The sequence below is a fragment of the Pempheris klunzingeri genome, chromosome 15 (genome assembly GCF_042242105.1).
Source record: "Pempheris klunzingeri isolate RE-2024b chromosome 15, fPemKlu1.hap1, whole genome shotgun sequence".
In the NCBI taxonomy this organism is placed as follows: Eukaryota; Metazoa; Chordata; class Actinopteri; order Acropomatiformes; family Pempheridae; genus Pempheris; species Pempheris klunzingeri.
The window spans coordinates 13137097-13155243 of NC_092026.1; positions in this window are offsets into that span (position 1 = coordinate 13137097).

The following is an 18147-nucleotide window of genomic DNA, read 5'->3' on the forward strand; positions in this document are numbered from 1 at the left end:
TAACTTAAGGGGTGCCAAAAATTGTGGCACGTAGTTTGCATGCTCTCCCCGTGCTTCTCTCTGGGTACTCCAGCTTCCTCACACAAAGACATGCAGGTTAGGCTAATTGGTGATTGTAAATTGCCTATAGGTGTGAGTGTGAGCGTGAATTGTCTGTCTCTAAGTGTGGCCCTGTGATGGCGACTGATGACCAGTCCAGAGTGTGCCCTGCCTCTCGCCCAATGTCAGCTGGGATTGGCTCCAGCTCCCCCACCACCCTTAAGGATAAGTGGTATAGGCGATGGATGGATGGATATTTTGCTTATTTTCACTAAAGTGTGCCAGTAACTCTGGATGGCACTGTTTTGAATATTTCTGGCTAACCCTCACCCTAACCCTAACCCTCATACCAGCGTAACCATTACTCAGACATTGTCAATAATTTGCATTCACAGCCTTTTCTGTCCAGAGCCCAGTCTGTCCAGAGCCCAGTGCCAAGTCTATATCCAACTCTGAGGGCAATCAAATATTTACCAGCCAAAATTAGGAGAAATCAGACATCTTGCCATCTGAATAACAAAAGATTTCACCCTGCTTTTAATAAACCTCAGATTCCCAAATCAATCTGAATTAAAGTATTTGATTACCAGTTTCCTAGCAACCCAAGACCACGGCCATCTGTTGCTTCTGCAGACAGACGAGTTGGCCTGTGCTGTAGCCAGCAGGGAGGAATTCCACCACGCTCTCCATCTCTCAAGCTCATGCAGAGGTCTTTCTTCACACCAAAAGGAAAAGAAAGGATCCAACAGGGTAGGATTTGCAGTTTCTACAATGCACCTCACCAAGACTGTTTTCCAGAGTGCATTCTGTTCAATAATTTAGCACAGGACTGAAAAAAAAAATTGATATTCATACAGACAAATGTCTCAGTCTATTTTATTCAGGCCCTTGGAGGACCGACAGGATGCTACATACTTCCTGTGACACAGAAGACTACGAGACACAAGAGCAGACACACAAAGCCGAGGTATCAGTTAGAGTTCAGCTAGTGAGGACAACGTAAACTTACACCAAGCATGTTTGGAGGGCCCTTTAAAAGGCCATAGTCTTTAAGAGAGTTTGAATGAACCACTCCAAAGGGCCACCAAGACTACATGGCTATCATATGTCATAAATTGCATTACAAGACAAATACTTAGATATTCATGAAAAATATGGTGTTTTTATTGCAATAAATATGATGGTCTTTAGTCTAAATTTCTCCATCGAAAAATGTAGATTTCATAGATGCATATGAACTTTTTTTTTTTCACAGTTAGGGAAATGGAGGACCCCACAACTGTGATCATAGTTTTGGGGTCCTCCATTTCCCTAACTGTGGAAAAAAAAAAGTTTATATGCATTTATATTGTGTTGGTGGGTAGCATGAAGTAAGTGATTACTGCACCTGGACAGAATAAAATAGAAATTAGAAAAGATTTTACTGCGATTTACTTAAATTTAAGACATTGACATTCAAGCCAATTGTACTGCAAAGAAGCTAAGCAAATTTAGTATGCTTATGTTGGTTAATGATAACATAGTATTTCGATTTTTATAGCACTTTTAAAGGATGATACTTAAAGTTCTTTCCAAGTGCAGGGTGATAGAAACAACATAAAAATACAAAATGATACAGTTTACAGCAAAACCATCGATTCCAGTTCACCGATAGTATTTTACTTCTGTGCAATTGGGGGGTACGTTGATATGCGAGACACACATTGAGAATAGAGCAGTCAAAATCAAAGCAGCAGAGGCTGAGATACCCTGACTTTAAAACCCTGAGTTTGAGCCCCTGAGCCTGAGGTTGTAACACCGTTGTAAATTTGTAGTCTCCAAGGCCAAGCCAAGATAACCTTACTGACATCAACAAGGTTATTTTCTCAGACTTGATAGGATCCTTGTCCAGAGCCACAGAGAACAGAATGCAGCTGTTTTCATAGGCAGAGTTTTGCGATGAAAACCTGATTTTCTTTATCTTCACAGTAACTCTAAGTTATTTTTCTGTACTTTGTAACCTGAGTTCTTCCTTGTTGAGTCATTATGGCTATCCTCGAGGCGAAGCATTGCAGTATTTCACATGTTTCTTAATTTCTACCATAACCTTAACTCTAATCCAAAACAACTTTAAACTCCCCACCAAAGGCACAATCTAGGGTCAAAATGTAAACACAAAGGTCACAGCAATATGAAAATTCAAAACACAAGGTTGGACCCTGCTATTACTACCTATTTGAATCACAGATCTTTTAATATGCAAAGATTTTCATAATTCAGTAAGGAAACATCTGTTGGAAACAATATGTTTAACAATATCAACTCAATATCTATTGACTGACCAACAGGTAGAGGCCCATTATAGGTCCATGGTGGGCGATAGGACAGAATCTCCTCAGGATCCCTCTCAGCTGAATGTACAGGAAAAATCTGAAGATCATGACGGTGATGGGAAAGTGGTGAAGTGCACAAAAATGCCAGAAGGGTGGATAGACGGAGGAATCTGAATGAGAGGAACTCCTGTGACAGCGTGGGAAAGTGGAAATGATAGAGACGATTGGAAAGGGAAGAATTACCTGGAATTCAGAGGTAGAAAGGACTTTCCTTACTGAACTTTCTCTGAAGCTTCATATTTAATACACTAACAGGATAACAGTGAATGACTGTAAACGCTTACTTTGACATATATACAGTTAGGCCCAGAAATATTTGGACAGTGACACAATCTTTATGATTTGGGCTCTGCATGCCACCACATTGAATTTGAAATGAAACAACTACAATGGAATTGAAGTGCAGGCTTTAAGGTTTAATTCAAGGGGTTGAACAAAAATATATGATTAAACATGTAGGAATTGTAGCTATTTTTATACAAACGCTCCTCATTCCAGGGGCTCAAAAGTAATTAGACAAATAAACATAACCCTAAGTAAAATGTTACTTTTCAATATTTTGTTGAGAATCCTTTGCAGGCAATGACTGCCTGAAGTCTGGAACCCATGGACATCACCAAATGCTGGGTTTCCTCCTTTGTGATGCTTTGCCAGGCCTTTACTGCAGCTGTCTTCAGTTGTTGCTTGTTTGTGGGACTTTCTGCCTTAAGTTTTGTCTTGAGCAAGTGAAATGCATGCTCGATTGGGTTGAGATCTGGTGATGGACTCGGCCATTGCAGAATATTCCACTTCTTTGCTTTAAAAAACTCCTAGGTTACTTTTGCAATATGTTTTGGATCATTGTCCATCTGTACTGTGAAGCGGCATCCAATCAACTTTGCTGCATTTGGCTGAATCTGAGCAGAAAGTATATCCCTATACACTTCAGAATTCATCCGGCTGCCTCTGTCTTTTGTCACATCATCAATAAACACAAGTGACCATGCCCATGCCATCACACTGCCTCCACCATGTGAACTGGTGGAAACTTTCTTCTTCCCATCATTCTGGTACAGGTTGATCTTAGTCTCATCTGTCCAAAGAATGCTGTTCCAGAACTGGGCTGGCTTCTTCAGGTGTTTTTTCACAAAGTCAATTCTGGCCTTTCTATTTTTGAGGCTGATTAATGGTTTGCACCTTGTGATGAATCCTTTGTATTTACTCTCATGAAGTCTTCTCTTCATGGTAGACTTAGATACTGATACACCTACTTCCTGGAGGGTGTTCTTCACTTGAGTGGATGTTGTGAAGGGGTTTTTCTTCACCATGGAAAGGATTCTGCGATCATCCACCACTGTTGTCTTCCGTGGACGTCCAGGCCTTTTTGAGTTCCCAAGCTCACCAGTGCACTCTTTTTTTTCTCAGAATGTACCAAACTGTTGATTTGGCCACTCCTAACATTTCTGCTATCTCTCTGATGGATTTCTTCTTTTTTCAGCCTCAGGATGGTCTGTTTCACCTCCATTGAGAGCTCCTTTGACTGCATGTTGTGTGTTCACAGCAACAGCTTCCAAATGCAAATGCCACACCTGGAATCAACTCCAGACCTTTTAACTGCTTAATTGATGACAGGTTAACGAGGGAAGAGCCCATGCAGCCTTGTTATGCCTTGAGTCAATTGTCCAATTACTTTTGGTCCCTTGAAAAAGAGGCGGCTACTTATTAAAGAGCTGTAATTCCTAAACCCTTGCTCCAATATGGATGTGAATACTCTCAAATTACAGCTGAGTGTCTACACTTTAAGCCCATATTGATTATATATTTGTATCCTGAATATGTTTTCGTAAACAGCTAAAATAACAAAACTTGTGTCACTGTCCAAATATTTCTGGGCCTAACTGTAAAAGCAGGAATACAACCTCATGTGTCTGTCTAGTGTGCCATCAGTGGGTGAAATCTGACCTGAAATATAAATCAGTTACTACACCGGGACTTCCGAACACTGTGACACACACAAATAGATGTTGCTTTTTTTATGATTCATATTTGTATTGATTTTTCAGTCTTAACAAACATGCCGATTACCTGAAAGGAAAATCACTTGACAAACAACAAATGAGAGCTTGATCTTCTCTCTTAAGCTCTCGTTTTTTTATTCACACCTTCTAAAAATGTTCTTCATTACCCCCCACTTCCCCACCCCAACATGAGGAACAGCTATAAACACTTGATTTCAGATGCGGTTCAACAACATGTCTTAGGAACCTATTCTGAACAAGCATAACCACAACCATCTTATACTGTCATTTATAAACTGTTAAAATTTCATTGTCTACCACATATCATACATATGTATTTTTAAAGGCCAAACAAGCTTTGTTTGGCCTTGACAATGAAAATACAATGATAATGTTTAGTCGTCACTTTCTTCTTGTCCCTATCTAAAACTACGCTGTTGATTTTAAAATTTCATGCTGCCACTGGCAGCCTCTTAGTATCGAACTTCTTTGCTGCCAGCCGGAGCAGCCAGCATGCAAAGGTACAGCTTTCATTTGTTTCTTTTATGTTTCTCTCAGACAGTTTATGTGTCTTTAATTTTGTGAGTTGTTACAGGAATCATGAAAATAGCTTTGTCCAAATGAGAGTTAGTAGCAGTCGATTTGGCAGCGGGTCAGCTAAGCTGTTTAAAAGCTCTCCCTCACCTCTCTGTTGCTCTGTCTTCTCCTCCTCCTCCTCCTCCTCTTTCCCTCTCCCTGCCTCAAAGACAAAGTGGCTTGACTCCAGGCTGTGTTTGCTATACACTGCAGCATCGCTAAGACATTCAATAATGTTTATCTATAATTAGAAGCTGTAGTAGCACACTCATTTCCCCTCTTTATTCCTTTCTGGTTGCTCTTGGCTGTGTCTCTGGTTTGATGATATGATGATAGGAGCTATATTTTCCCACCATATGGCTACCTGACATATAAGTAGACACTATAATATCCACCGTTTTATTACAGAACATTAATTTCCCCCATGATCCAGTGAAAACAGCATTTCCTCAATAAAACTGTGAGGTGAATCCTAAGTTGCGCAATTTCATAACTGTATCAGAAGCATTATCTCAAAAGATTCATTGCAAAATTCATCCATGTTTTGGGGACTTCCACAGTGAACATAGAAGCACTTCATGAATTCAAAAGCAAGCACTTAGACATCAATGGAGGAAATCTTTGTTTGCATTTGCTGTTGTTTGTTTGCTTGTAGGATCCTCCCTTTTCCCTCCCTTGGCCACCACTTGCATCATTACACCGTTCAGCCCTGGTGGTGGTGTAAAAAGGGTAAACCAGCCCCTTTGGAATCCTTCAATGGCCATTATTAGTATTCTGTGGGGAAATAAAAGGACCCATCTGTGGAGGTGGTGATGAGGGGGTGACAGGAGGAGGAGGAGGAGGAGGAGGAGGAGGGTTGTCCCTGGAGAGGCTGAGGGATTAACCACTGACACATGGAGCCTGCTAATAAGGCAGTTCGGAGAGCCCCATCTATAGGATCAGTGCATGCACATGTAACACACACCAGACATGCACACACACTTGCACAAACACTACAGTTTCCTATATGCATACTGCTTTAACTGTGTTTCTCACACAAACAAGAAAAGTCTCAAAGTCTGTCACACACACACACACACACAGCCAAACACACACAGTCACATCTCCGCATCTTTATTAAATTTGTAGTAGGGCCACATCTGGTCACATACACCCAGAGAACAAAAGGAAGAGGCAGGGGGGGGAGAAAAGCCCAGTGTCAGATATGGAGATTTCATTCCGTGCTACAGAGTATTAATGTGCGTGTGCACGCGCCAAGCATCTGTCACATATAATTGGAGGGTGTCAGGTGCGGACACGGGGCCAGATTCAGTCCACCCACAACATGAATTGTCTGCTCCTGTGACTGGTAGAATCTGTGTGTCAACATCTATATTTATTATGGGTCTGACCCAGAGGTTTGATAACGATGACTGCCTGATGGGGGATGAATGACTCTCAAGATTGTCATGAATCACGCTGCACCACCCTGCAGACCAGGAGCGTCTCATTTGCAGTGGCCTCAGCCATGCCGTTGTCGATATAATCAGAATTCATTGATTGTCGAGAGCTTTTCCCCAGAGACGGATTTTTGTTAGCGGAGTAGAAACGTTCCCTTCAGGGTCAGCTGTAGGTAGATATGTTTACACTTGAGTTAATAGAGCATCTTTGTTAAAGCAGTAAAGCATGACTTGTTTGTTTCGTTGTCCAAATTATCTCATCACCGACCACACACACACACACACACACACACACACACACACAAACACACACAGGATCCAAGTGCATGAACGTGAGACTCTCCTTCTCATGAGACCTACCTGCCACTGCCACTGCATACAGGCCCCCAAGAGTCTCCAATCCATCTTGATAGGAGAATTCACTGCACCATCAGCTTTGGCAGGAAGGTTTTGACACTTCCTCGCAGTAGTTTTGTTTGTGAAAGCAGTCCAAATTGTCTCGGTGTGCAGTTCCGTTTCCTGCTTTAGAATGTCTGCTGACATGAGGAAAAGTACTGCTCATTACCTTCAGGTTTCATTCACGCTTCGTAAGTAATGTGCCACACGAGTTGAGGAGACTGCTTGGAGCGGGAATTTACCCAAGGGACGAGGCAATTAACAGGCACGCAGAGCAGCCTCAACAACAATATGACAAGGGGGGGTTTTGCTTCCCTCGGTCTCTCCGTCTAACCCAAATTTAACTTAAATGACAATACGGTTTAGATTGCTTGGATAGAAATAGATCACTGGGACCGGAGGAGAGACAAGGTAATGTAATGTCATTCACCGCAAATCAGGTCTCGCTGGCTTCCTGAGATGCGGTGGATCCAGAAATAGAATTTTGCTGACAGAGGAAGTTGTTGCGACCAAAGATCGATACTCTCACTGGCCCCCCTGCTTTAAGCCCACGGTATTTTTCTGAGCGCTGCATTTTGTTTTCCCTGTTCCTGTCTGGCCGTGCACTGACTTCAGAGATGGTGGTTTTGTCTTTAACAAAGTTTAGTCCTGAAAGTCGTGTATGGTAGTGGTGTCCGCAGAATAGGAGCCAAGCAGAAGTTTGGAATTTCTTCCTGGAAAAATGGCTGCAGATGAATTGTCTGTCAGCTAACTACCACATGATTAATCAGTGTCCTCAGGAACAGCAGTTATACCTGATGATTCATATCTAATGGCAACATTCAGCGGCAACACAGGAAGTAGAGTTCCCTTTATGTAGCAAATAAGAATGTGTTGGTGAGTGGGTGAGTGGGACTTTTAGGGCTTGAGACTGAGAGTTTGTGTCCAACATTCAATCATTCTTCTTGTTATTAATCAACATAACCACGAACCAAGTGTTAGTTGTTGAACTTTAGCCATACCATACTACACCATACATCATGTATACCACACCACACCATACCATATCATATCATCCCATACCATAAACAATACCATATCATAAACCATACCATACCATATACCACACCATACATCATATATACCACACCATACCATATCATCCCATACCATAAACCATACCATACGCACCATAAACCACACCATACCATATCATAAACCATACCATACTGTACCATACCATAAACCATACGCCATACCACACTGTACCTTTAATACCATACCATACCACACTGTAGTAATATACCATACCATATACCATATACCATACCACACCATACCTTGCCATAACTGTGATCTTTCACCAACTTTAGTCGTATCAAAGGTGCCATGTGGAGATGTTGCAGACAGCAAAAAGAGTTGTTAAGTTAATTGTGACAGAGGGTCAATGCTTACTCTTTACATTCATGAATAGTTCATTTTAAAATTGGATGAACGTTGATTAAGGAAGATACTACTGAAGATATGTACTCAAAGGGGACTCTGCAGTGGTTGTTTTTAAACTACAAATTAAGGTCCTAAATGAACAGATAGACAGCATCTGTCTGTCAGTGCTGAAGTTTACACTCTCACAGTTAAACACTGATGATTTTGCCTCGTGCCAACGTGCGGCAGTCAGTCTTTCCCCATATGGCTCCAAACATGCTCACAAGCTGCTGTCAGTCAGTGACTAGATACCTCCTACACCAAACAGTGGAAGTGAGATGGGCCTACGCTACAAAACAGCAGCAGATGGTGAGTATTCTGGACCCACAAGCCATTGTGATGGACACCTCTGAGACTCGTCTGAGTGACAGCTGTTTCTCAGTACGTGTCCAGTTACTGTGCAATCAGCCGCAGATCAGGGAAATGACCTGGCGGGTGGATTGGCAGGAAGTTTGGCAAGAAAAGCTTAATCACAGATGTGATGTTATCAACATGCACCCTTATGTGTATCATTAACTGATAATGATGTGGTCAGAAACCACATAGGTAAAGAATTTGTTTGTTTTTTCAAAGGACTGGATAATATGAAATTCATTAAAAAAAAACATTACTATGGATATGAAAGGTACTGTTTCATTTTTGTAAAGAGGTTGATTAATATTCAAAGTACAATCACTAAAAATAAACTCATTATGATTTGTTGTTTTTCTGCAGCTGAATGAAGCACTGACTTTATAACTGTTTCTCAAAATATACCAGGCATTTCAAAGCAGTTTAATCAGTCTGTTGTCGTAGCTAGAAAAGTAATGCACTTGATTTGATTACCTACAACAGCTGAGCAGTGGAGCCTCAAATCAATCAAAGATCATTTCTCAAATTCACCTCAGTAATTATTTATTTTTCAATCCTGCTTAAACAATTTGCATTACTTCCACAGAGACTCCCTGTCAATAGTCTTACCAGATCATGTTATACAGATGTTAGCTGTCAAACTCTTAAAGTGAGACGCATTTACAGTAAAAGATGGCTGCACGCATCTCACCTGCACAAATTACATTCAGCTTCACTTGAGGAAATAAAGCATTTGGACCATCTGAGCAGACAATCTGCAAAGCGTGATTCACGCTCACGGCCACGCACCTCAAACCTCGATTAGGCTAAATTCAGTCATCAAGTGACTTTCATTATCTTAATCATTACATTTTCAATATTTGCAGCCCTGTTTCTGCTGTTTGTTTTTTCTTCTCAGAGGACAGGAATGCAAATCCTTATCCTAACATTTGCTAGCGTATTAGCTCCAGTGAAACAACTTCCACTACGTACAGCAGTATGACAGTTACAGAGAGACTACAGGAGATCTGATAATTATTTTAATCTGTGAATAACACTAAAATCATACTTGCTACATGTTTGTTCATACTGAAAACAAATAGGTTCAATTATTTGTGACTTGTTTTGTTAAAATCAGTAAATATTTTCATTTCTTCCTTTCCTCTACTTCTCATTTCTAAAAATGTTACACCCACCCACAAATTGTTAATTGAGGGATTAACTTTACAGATATCTCAAAGGTATCTGGGAAGCTTCTGTAGTTTGTTAAGATTTGGCACCAATGCTGTGCTTTGTGAAACTGTTTATCAGTCCACATGCATTTAGGTTTTACATCAAATAAACACAACCATGAAATTAAAATTGTACAATGAATGCATTGATAGCACCTGAGGGAGACCTGTTTTAATAAAAGACCCTAGTGTGTCTGTGCATGGCTTATGAGGGGTTGGTTTGGTTGCTGACCTCGTCTTATGGTTAATATTGGTAGATTCACATCGTTCTCACCAATGTTTCCTCTGTGTTTTCTTCTTAATAAATGTAGTACTTAATGTACTAAACCAGTGTTTAAAACTTCAACTTCAGAATTTGTGCGTCTTGCAGAGCTTATCAGTCATTGAAATTAGCTGAAAGTGATTATCTGCAGTGTGTTTGTTTTTATTTGGACACATCTTTGGGGCTAAGCAGTCATTGCTGTGTTGTTTTCACTGCATTTTCCAGGAATCACCGTGCCAGTACTGTGATGCCACTGGAATCACAGCAGATGCCAAACAAACAGGCATGAGCTCTTCTACTGAGACTACAAATAACAGAACGGCAGAAATCAACACAGCGACCGTGTCTGAAGAAACAAAAATATCTGCACTATTTTTAAGCACTTTTTATGATATAATGTGATATAGATGTAAATACTGTATTTAGCTATTTCAGCAGGCAGATAGGCCAACTGATGAACTACTGTATTGACAATGACTGCTCACAGTGTCTTCAGCTTTATAAAACTACATCTGCGTGAGTATTTTTCAATAGATCTAATACAGACAAAATAGATATAATACATTGTAGTTGCTGATCCAAAACAATAAATGTACTCGGGTCTAGACTGTGAATAATAGTGGCAATACAAGTTATCAGTCCATAAGAAAAAAGGCCAGATTTGCATCTAATAATCTGTCCCTTACATCCTTGGTTTTATGCTAAATGAAATAAGCAATGCAGAATAAAATTTTCCATTTTTAAAACAGACAAAAGAGGAGGAGAGTCGAGTTAACAGCAGCTATAAATCTCACAGAAATCACAGTGGCCGTGTTTCCTGGTTCCATTGCCTTCAGCGGTAACACCCCCAGTGTTTCAGAGCAGACACTACTGCCCTTTTTTAAAAAAAAAAACGATGATACGATTTGGGTAATAACACATTTTTCTGTGGTTTGATAAACTACGACAATTATCATTGCTTTTCACCAACTCTGAAGTAAAATGCTCCGTGTGTATCACAGTGGAGTTCTCCAGAAAGAGCTCCATAGTCTCAGTCTGCTTTAAGGCCCTCAAAACAGTGGACTTGGTTTCCCATTTCAAACCGACAGATGTTTTTTTACAAGCATAACCACAATCATTTCCTAACCCATATTGTAACCATGACAATGTCCCCTAACCTTAACAAAGTAATGATCATAACTGAAACCTCCATCTTTCCCTTAACCCAACCAGGTCGCTGTGCCTGAACCTAACCAAACCTTCAGCATAGAGCTGTCACATAATAAAACACATTACTTTCTAATTTGATTTGTAATAGTTTTGGAAGGCACATACAACTGACTGATGCCAACATGTTAAAGGTGGTGTCAAATCAGAAAGTGCTTCTATATGTTGATGTATTATTTATTTAATTTGAAACAACTGTTACAAGTAATCAAGATGTTGAACTTTTCAAATCTGGGTTAGTCTTGGTGTTCAATTTCAATTTAACAATAATATTTTTCTCATTCTTGCAAAAATGCAACACAGAATCCTCATAACTCTGCTTCTTCTTTGGTGACCACATAAAAGAATTCCCCATTTTCCCAGACTTTTCCTAAGATATGTATTTGTGTTTGTAAATTACAATGATAGTGTCCTCATGGAAAGGCAGAAAGTTTGTTAGCAGATTAATTCCAAAAACTAATACTTATCTGGGGGAAGTTACTACACAGATATCCATTATGTGGCTGTCAATCCAAAGTGGAAACATTAACATTATTTTTTCAAAGCCGTGTGTCATTACCAATTTCAGACTCAACATCCACATGAACTACCTTCATCCATCAGGGAGACCATTGCTGACTGTGATGAATCCAGTGATTTATCCATGTTTTCACAGCCACAATAGTTCAAATTTTAAATATGATGACCACAAGACAAGTTTGGATCAGCAAATGTAGGTAATAATGTGTAGATATAATAACTATATCAGTCAGTTAATCAGAGAGAATCAGAATCAGAGTAACAAAACACAACATTTAAATGTCATGGATTACTGCTTTAGGAGCATGGTTGTTTCTGCAATGTGTCAATCAATGTGACAAAAGATCCCTGATGGGAAGAACCATGTAGGAGGGGAGCCTCCAACAGAAACAAAGAGAGAAAAAAGGGACATTGCAGGGGAGACACAGGCAGAGCCTGTTTCCCTTCTGTGCCACGTGAATGCTGTAACCCGCAGAGCGCAGGATGTAGCTCACAGGTGTGAATGACGAGCCTGGTTGGTTGCCTCGCCTCCCTATGTTTCCCACTCACACCTCTCTCCTTATCACACAGCCTCACTTTTTACAGTGTAGAGCTACCACAGATGATTCCCGAAGAGTAATGTGTTGCTTGGTGACAGGTAGTACCTTTTGTCATGAATATGCGTGAAAAGACAGGAAAAGTCTGCGCTTGCTTTCTGCCTCCGCCTCTCAAAGTGAGCGCTTACGCTTTTGTTGTGTATGTGAAGTTCGGGATAAAGCAGTCTCATGGATCTCCATATGTGAACGCTTTCAAGCATGAGATGTTTGTAAGAACGGAGAAGATGCCTTTTACAAAGCCGATGCAAGAATGTTAAAATGAGAAACTGTTCCTATTATAAACAAAAGATAACAAGAGATAACATCAATGTCCTCACATGCTTTCTGTTAAGCTGTGCACCAGAAAAAAAGAGACTTTGCAGATTCTCTCTTCTCCAGCAACTTTTCCTTCAAACACTTGTGTTTCCTTCTCTATAGAACATCTGGAGCTGCGCCTCTAGAAACAGAACTGTTACATCCCCCTGTATCATACAGTCTTCGCCAATATTTTGTCGACTTTCTTAAAGCATTCCCCACTACACATGCACACACCCACAAAGACGCACACACATCACTCACACTTATATCGCGTTCATTAAAGGGAAAGAAAAAAGTTAACATAACCACAAGCTGTGTCAGCGTGTAAATTTGAGTCTTATGAGCACATAACCCCTGAAGATTGAACCTGACAAGAATCCCTGTCTGCTCTTGACTCTTCTCCATTCATTAACACTCTTCTCATTCAGGAAATCTGTCACAACTTTAGAGAAGTGAGAGTGAATGATGTGGAAAGGGATGCAACAGTGGGAATCTGCAGGGGGAAGGAGTAATAGGGTGTCTTTCTCCCTCATTTGGAGAGAGAGAGAGAGAGAGACAGACAGACACAGAGTAAAAAGAGAGTAAAAAGAGCACAAACATGTTTCTTCTCACTAATCTCACACTGAGTTTTCATACCTAACTGCTCCAGCAACGATGCATAATTCAGTGTTTGCACAGCCTCTCTCAATCTACAATGAGCTGTGTGAGTGTTTGAGCTACAGGCAAAAATAAAAGACAAAAGGACTGCAGGTGTCTGCTTGTTCACCTCACATTAAGCTCTGGGTCACCATGTGTGAAGCTTGGATGGTATAGTGCATGACCTGATTTTTGACAAAACAATGCATTGAGTTGCCAGAGATGATTTTTGAGATTCATGCAATAACATAACTTAGAGTTGAGTCACCACACTGGAGTAAGTTTAAAAGCCAGCAGGCCCACCTGCTGTGCCACACCCCCACTGACATTGTTATCGACAGAACTTTTGAGCAGTACACGGGACAGAGCAGTGCGCTGTTTGTGTCTTTTGGAGAACCACACTGGGAGACGACAGCTTTAAAGAAATTGTTTGATGTTCAACACTGAGCTACAGGCTTTGGGGATTTTTCAATTTAAGCACCAATGACTATAGAGAATTTCAGTTCTTGTTGAAATGTGTGCTAACAAATTCAGGTTTGCACAGACATCTTCAGTCATAACAGACTTACATGGGAGGGAAATCCTGCTCATTCACCTAGAAAACCCCAACACCTAAATTAGGATGCTTTCTGTTGACTTCAGTTCAGCTTTCAATTCCATCAACACGCACAAACTGGTCACCAAACTGCAGACGCTTGGTCTAAGCACCCCTCTCTGTATGTGGATGAAGGGCTTTCTCACCAACAGACCCCAGCATGTCAGATTAGGCAATCACACCTCCTCTAGTATCATCTTCAACACCAGTGCCCCCCAAGGCTGTGTCCTCAGTCCACTCCTCCACTCACTCATCACCTATGATTGCACTCACACACACAGCCCAAACACCATAATAAGATTTACTGAGGATATGACCATAGTGGGTCTAATAATGAGGAACCTGCATAAAGGAAGGAGGTTCGATTACTGTCTGCATGGTGTAAAGGAAATTTCTTGATCCTCAACACTAAAAAGACATAGGAAGTCATTAAAGTTACTCTTTTCAATGTTTTTACATTTACAATGGATGAAATTGCTGTGTGTAATGTGAAAGGGATCATTTGTGACAAACCTACAGGCCAAAAATGATCCCAGACGACTCTGTAGTTCCCCTCAGCATTACAATGTGTGTTTGCCTATTTTTTAGGTCATAGTTTTTACAGGCCTGAACTTTAATGTTATGATTCAGGCTCACCAGTCTCATTAGTTTTCTTTCAGCAGGCAGCGGTTTTCAGCAAAAATGTTCTAAAACACACTGCACACTACCTGCTCAGCAACAAACAGCAGACAGGACTTGGTAGAGACCAAAAACAGAGCTAAAAGAGAGTGAATATTGGACTTTAATCTATCAGGTGGCCAAAAACCTGATTTCAAATAAATTCTAATGTTGCTCTCTGTCTACTTGATAAATATACATTTTCAGCTCTCTGCTATTCTACAAAATCATCATGATACTATTCATACTTTGTATTTCTTTGCTTATAATGTTTATATCAGCGAAATCAAATTCATCATTTGTACTTTGCAACTTGCTATATTTGATTTTTTTTCTTCTTTTATTAATATTTCTGTGTTATTTTAGTATGTATGTACTTTTATTTCAGTACCTTGTCTTGTGTTGTCTTTGGGCAAAGTCTCAGGGTGTTGTTTATTTTAGGGTGCACATCATATTTAAACATATTTAAACACACACAGTAGCTGAGAAAATGACATTTGAGATGGTCAGTTTCCTTCCTGGCTATATAGCCTCATAATAAATGATGGATAGTTCTGGTTACCCATGATTACTCAAGCAGCACAGGTAAAGTGTTTCCCTCTAAGCCAGAAGCAACTCTTGATCAGTGGTCCATGTCTGCAAACCCACATCTCCTGTTTTCTTCGTCTCTCTCTCTCTCTCCTCTGTTTCTCTCTCCTTCTCGCTGCTCCCAGGGGGGCTGCTGTTCACCGCAGAGTGCCTCCTGCTTAATGGTAGATGTGACAGAGCCCACCACAAGATGAGATTTAGGCAAGAGGGGGACTAGGGAGCTTTCTGGGCTGCCACAGTGGCGGATTTCATTGCAGGCATGACCGGACTGTCCCCCCTAAACCTTACCACTGAATGATTCATGAGTTAAAGGGGGGGGGGGGTGAGAGGTGTGTTTGATTGCATCATTGCTGTGTCTGGGCCTCTCTTGTGGGTGCTGTATTCTTAACCCTGACACTCTAGAGATGTCGGGGGAGAAAGTGGGGACAGAGGGGGCATTTGTGTTGTAGGTGCGTAAACATATACATATACACACAAATGAGGGACAGGCAGAAGCGTTAATCAGACAAGCAATAAATCAGTATTACACATGCATACATGCTTCTGGCTTCACATGCTCATCAGACACTTGGTGACAAAGAAAGCTGGGTGTGGCGCTGGGGGCGCAGTATGGGTATCCCCACTGGAAAAGCCCTGAACACAACCTCCCCTTCCCCCTCTAACGCCTTATACATAATTAAGACGTGTCTAGAAGCACTGTAGGGCAAAGGGGAAATTATTAAAAGCTGTGTATGGCTTCAAACTCTGTATACTGAGAGCCAGTCTGTTTTTGCAGCTCTAACTTTAGGAGATCTTCCCAATCTGCCCAAAGAACCTGCTAACAAAACAACCAGGGGGACACCTATACAATTAAGATCAACAGCAAAACATCTTGAAGACAGTAGTGGGGACATAAGAAGTGGAGTGGTGCATGCCGTAGACGAGCAATGATGCGAGGCTACGAGGAAGGAGGAGCCATCTTTTATTGATTCAGGAATTAATGTACATTATGTACAAATTGGTTCAGGCCGGCCCCTCATATGAAGCCCACTGCTGCGCAAACAAATTGGAGCATTTGTCTCAATATCCACTTGTGGGGGCGTATCAGGGCGTGAATATCAAATCCAATTTATTTATGAATACATCTTTTTGTTCATTTCTTCTGACTCGCTTGTTCCACACATCTTTTGTAAAACCAAAAAAAAATGTCACAAGAGAAATCTAGGAGCCTCTGCTTGTCAAGAGGACTAAGCCTGCTTTTCCTCTTGACAGCTGAGGAGGGAGGAACGGGGGAAGGGAGGGAGGGATAAATAAAGAATGGAGATGTCCTATATATATATATATATCACACAGGTAGTCAAACCCTGACAATCGTCAATCTGTCAGCCTTTTCATAGCAACGGGCAACCCAACGTCCTCAGGGAAGAAACAAAGATATATGTCTCTGAATCTGTGTGCGGCAGTTTCTTGTGGCTAATTCATTTTGTTGAATTTCATTAATCATATTTACCACCTGTGCTCGACTGTGATGGTGACTGTTGGTGTTATTACACCAACAGTCACAGTTATCTGTGAGACACATGAATTGTGTATCTGTGTTTTCTCTGTTCTGTGTGTGTGTACACAAATGTAAGGTGTAATGTAGGATCCCATCCCAGTGCAGAGCCTGCTCATAGTCTGTCTGTGTATAACACACAAATAGCTAAATACACTCAGAGACATGCCCACAAACACACACAATTTCTCTATCTCACTCCCTTTCCACACATACAAACACACTTGACACATGCGTATACATAACTGTGTCCCTTTGTGGACCGTTGCCATGCAACATTTCTCTGATTGGGTTAGTTGAGCTCTGGTACACACACACACACACACACACACACACAGAGTCACACACTTCTGCTGACTGATGAGGATCAGATCACACGCACACACTCCTTTGCCACACCCATCCTCCTCTCCCATGGGACACAGCTGCACTTCCAAGGCCAAGGATGGAGTGAGGAAAGAGACCCGGCTGTTCCTGGAGGAGGGAGCCTCCCTGAGCGCTGCCATTCAGTCCAGAGTTGTAGCTTCACAATCTCCTTGGAGATGTTGGATGCTTCTTCAGTTTGAATTACAGGTGCATTTATTTAGATGGATTCAACCTTTTTCTCCACTTTCATTTTATAAATTGTACCTTGAAATTCTAAAACCACTTGGCAATGTTGTTATGTGGTGTGGATTGATCGATAAAGACACCAAATGCACCTCAGTTTGCTTTCTGCTCCTAATGCAATGTTAACTCCTCTTGCTGATTGGTTAAAATCAAGTCTGCATAGTGCACCAACGCTTCAGGTTCCTTAAGGTACATTTACCTTGATAGGGCTTCAGGTCGACATGACCAGCTAGAGAACAGCAGAGTTGGTGCTGTGGCTGCTGGAGGATGTTTCACTTTGCTTTCTGTGATGTGACTTGAGCTTTGTGTTTGTTTCAGGAAACGATCTCTGCTAAGACAAATGTGTCCCTCTCTGTCATCATCTGAAGTCAACTTTTAAAGGTAGATTTAAGCTCAATTCTAGTGTTGGTTGCAAACATAGAGTGTTGTCAGGATGTGTGACAAGGCTACAACTATAGCTCTCTACAGTTTGTTTCATGACACCTCATCTTAGAAATTATGTATTTCAAAGATTAGACATTGATTAGAAAATGTTGTTGTTTACAAAAATTTATTCATACAAATCTTACAACACTTTCATAACATTGAGAAACGTAAAACCCCATATAAGGACTCCTGTGTGTATAATGATGCCACTTGTACTAAGGTTCACTTTTAAAACACATTGTTTTCAGATAGATAAGAGATTAAACATTGAAGTAAGGCGTTTGGCGCTTTCAGAAATATCAACAACAGGCATTTTCTATGATCTGAACAACATCTCTGTCATGTTTTGAAACCTTTTTATTCTAGATAGTGATGCA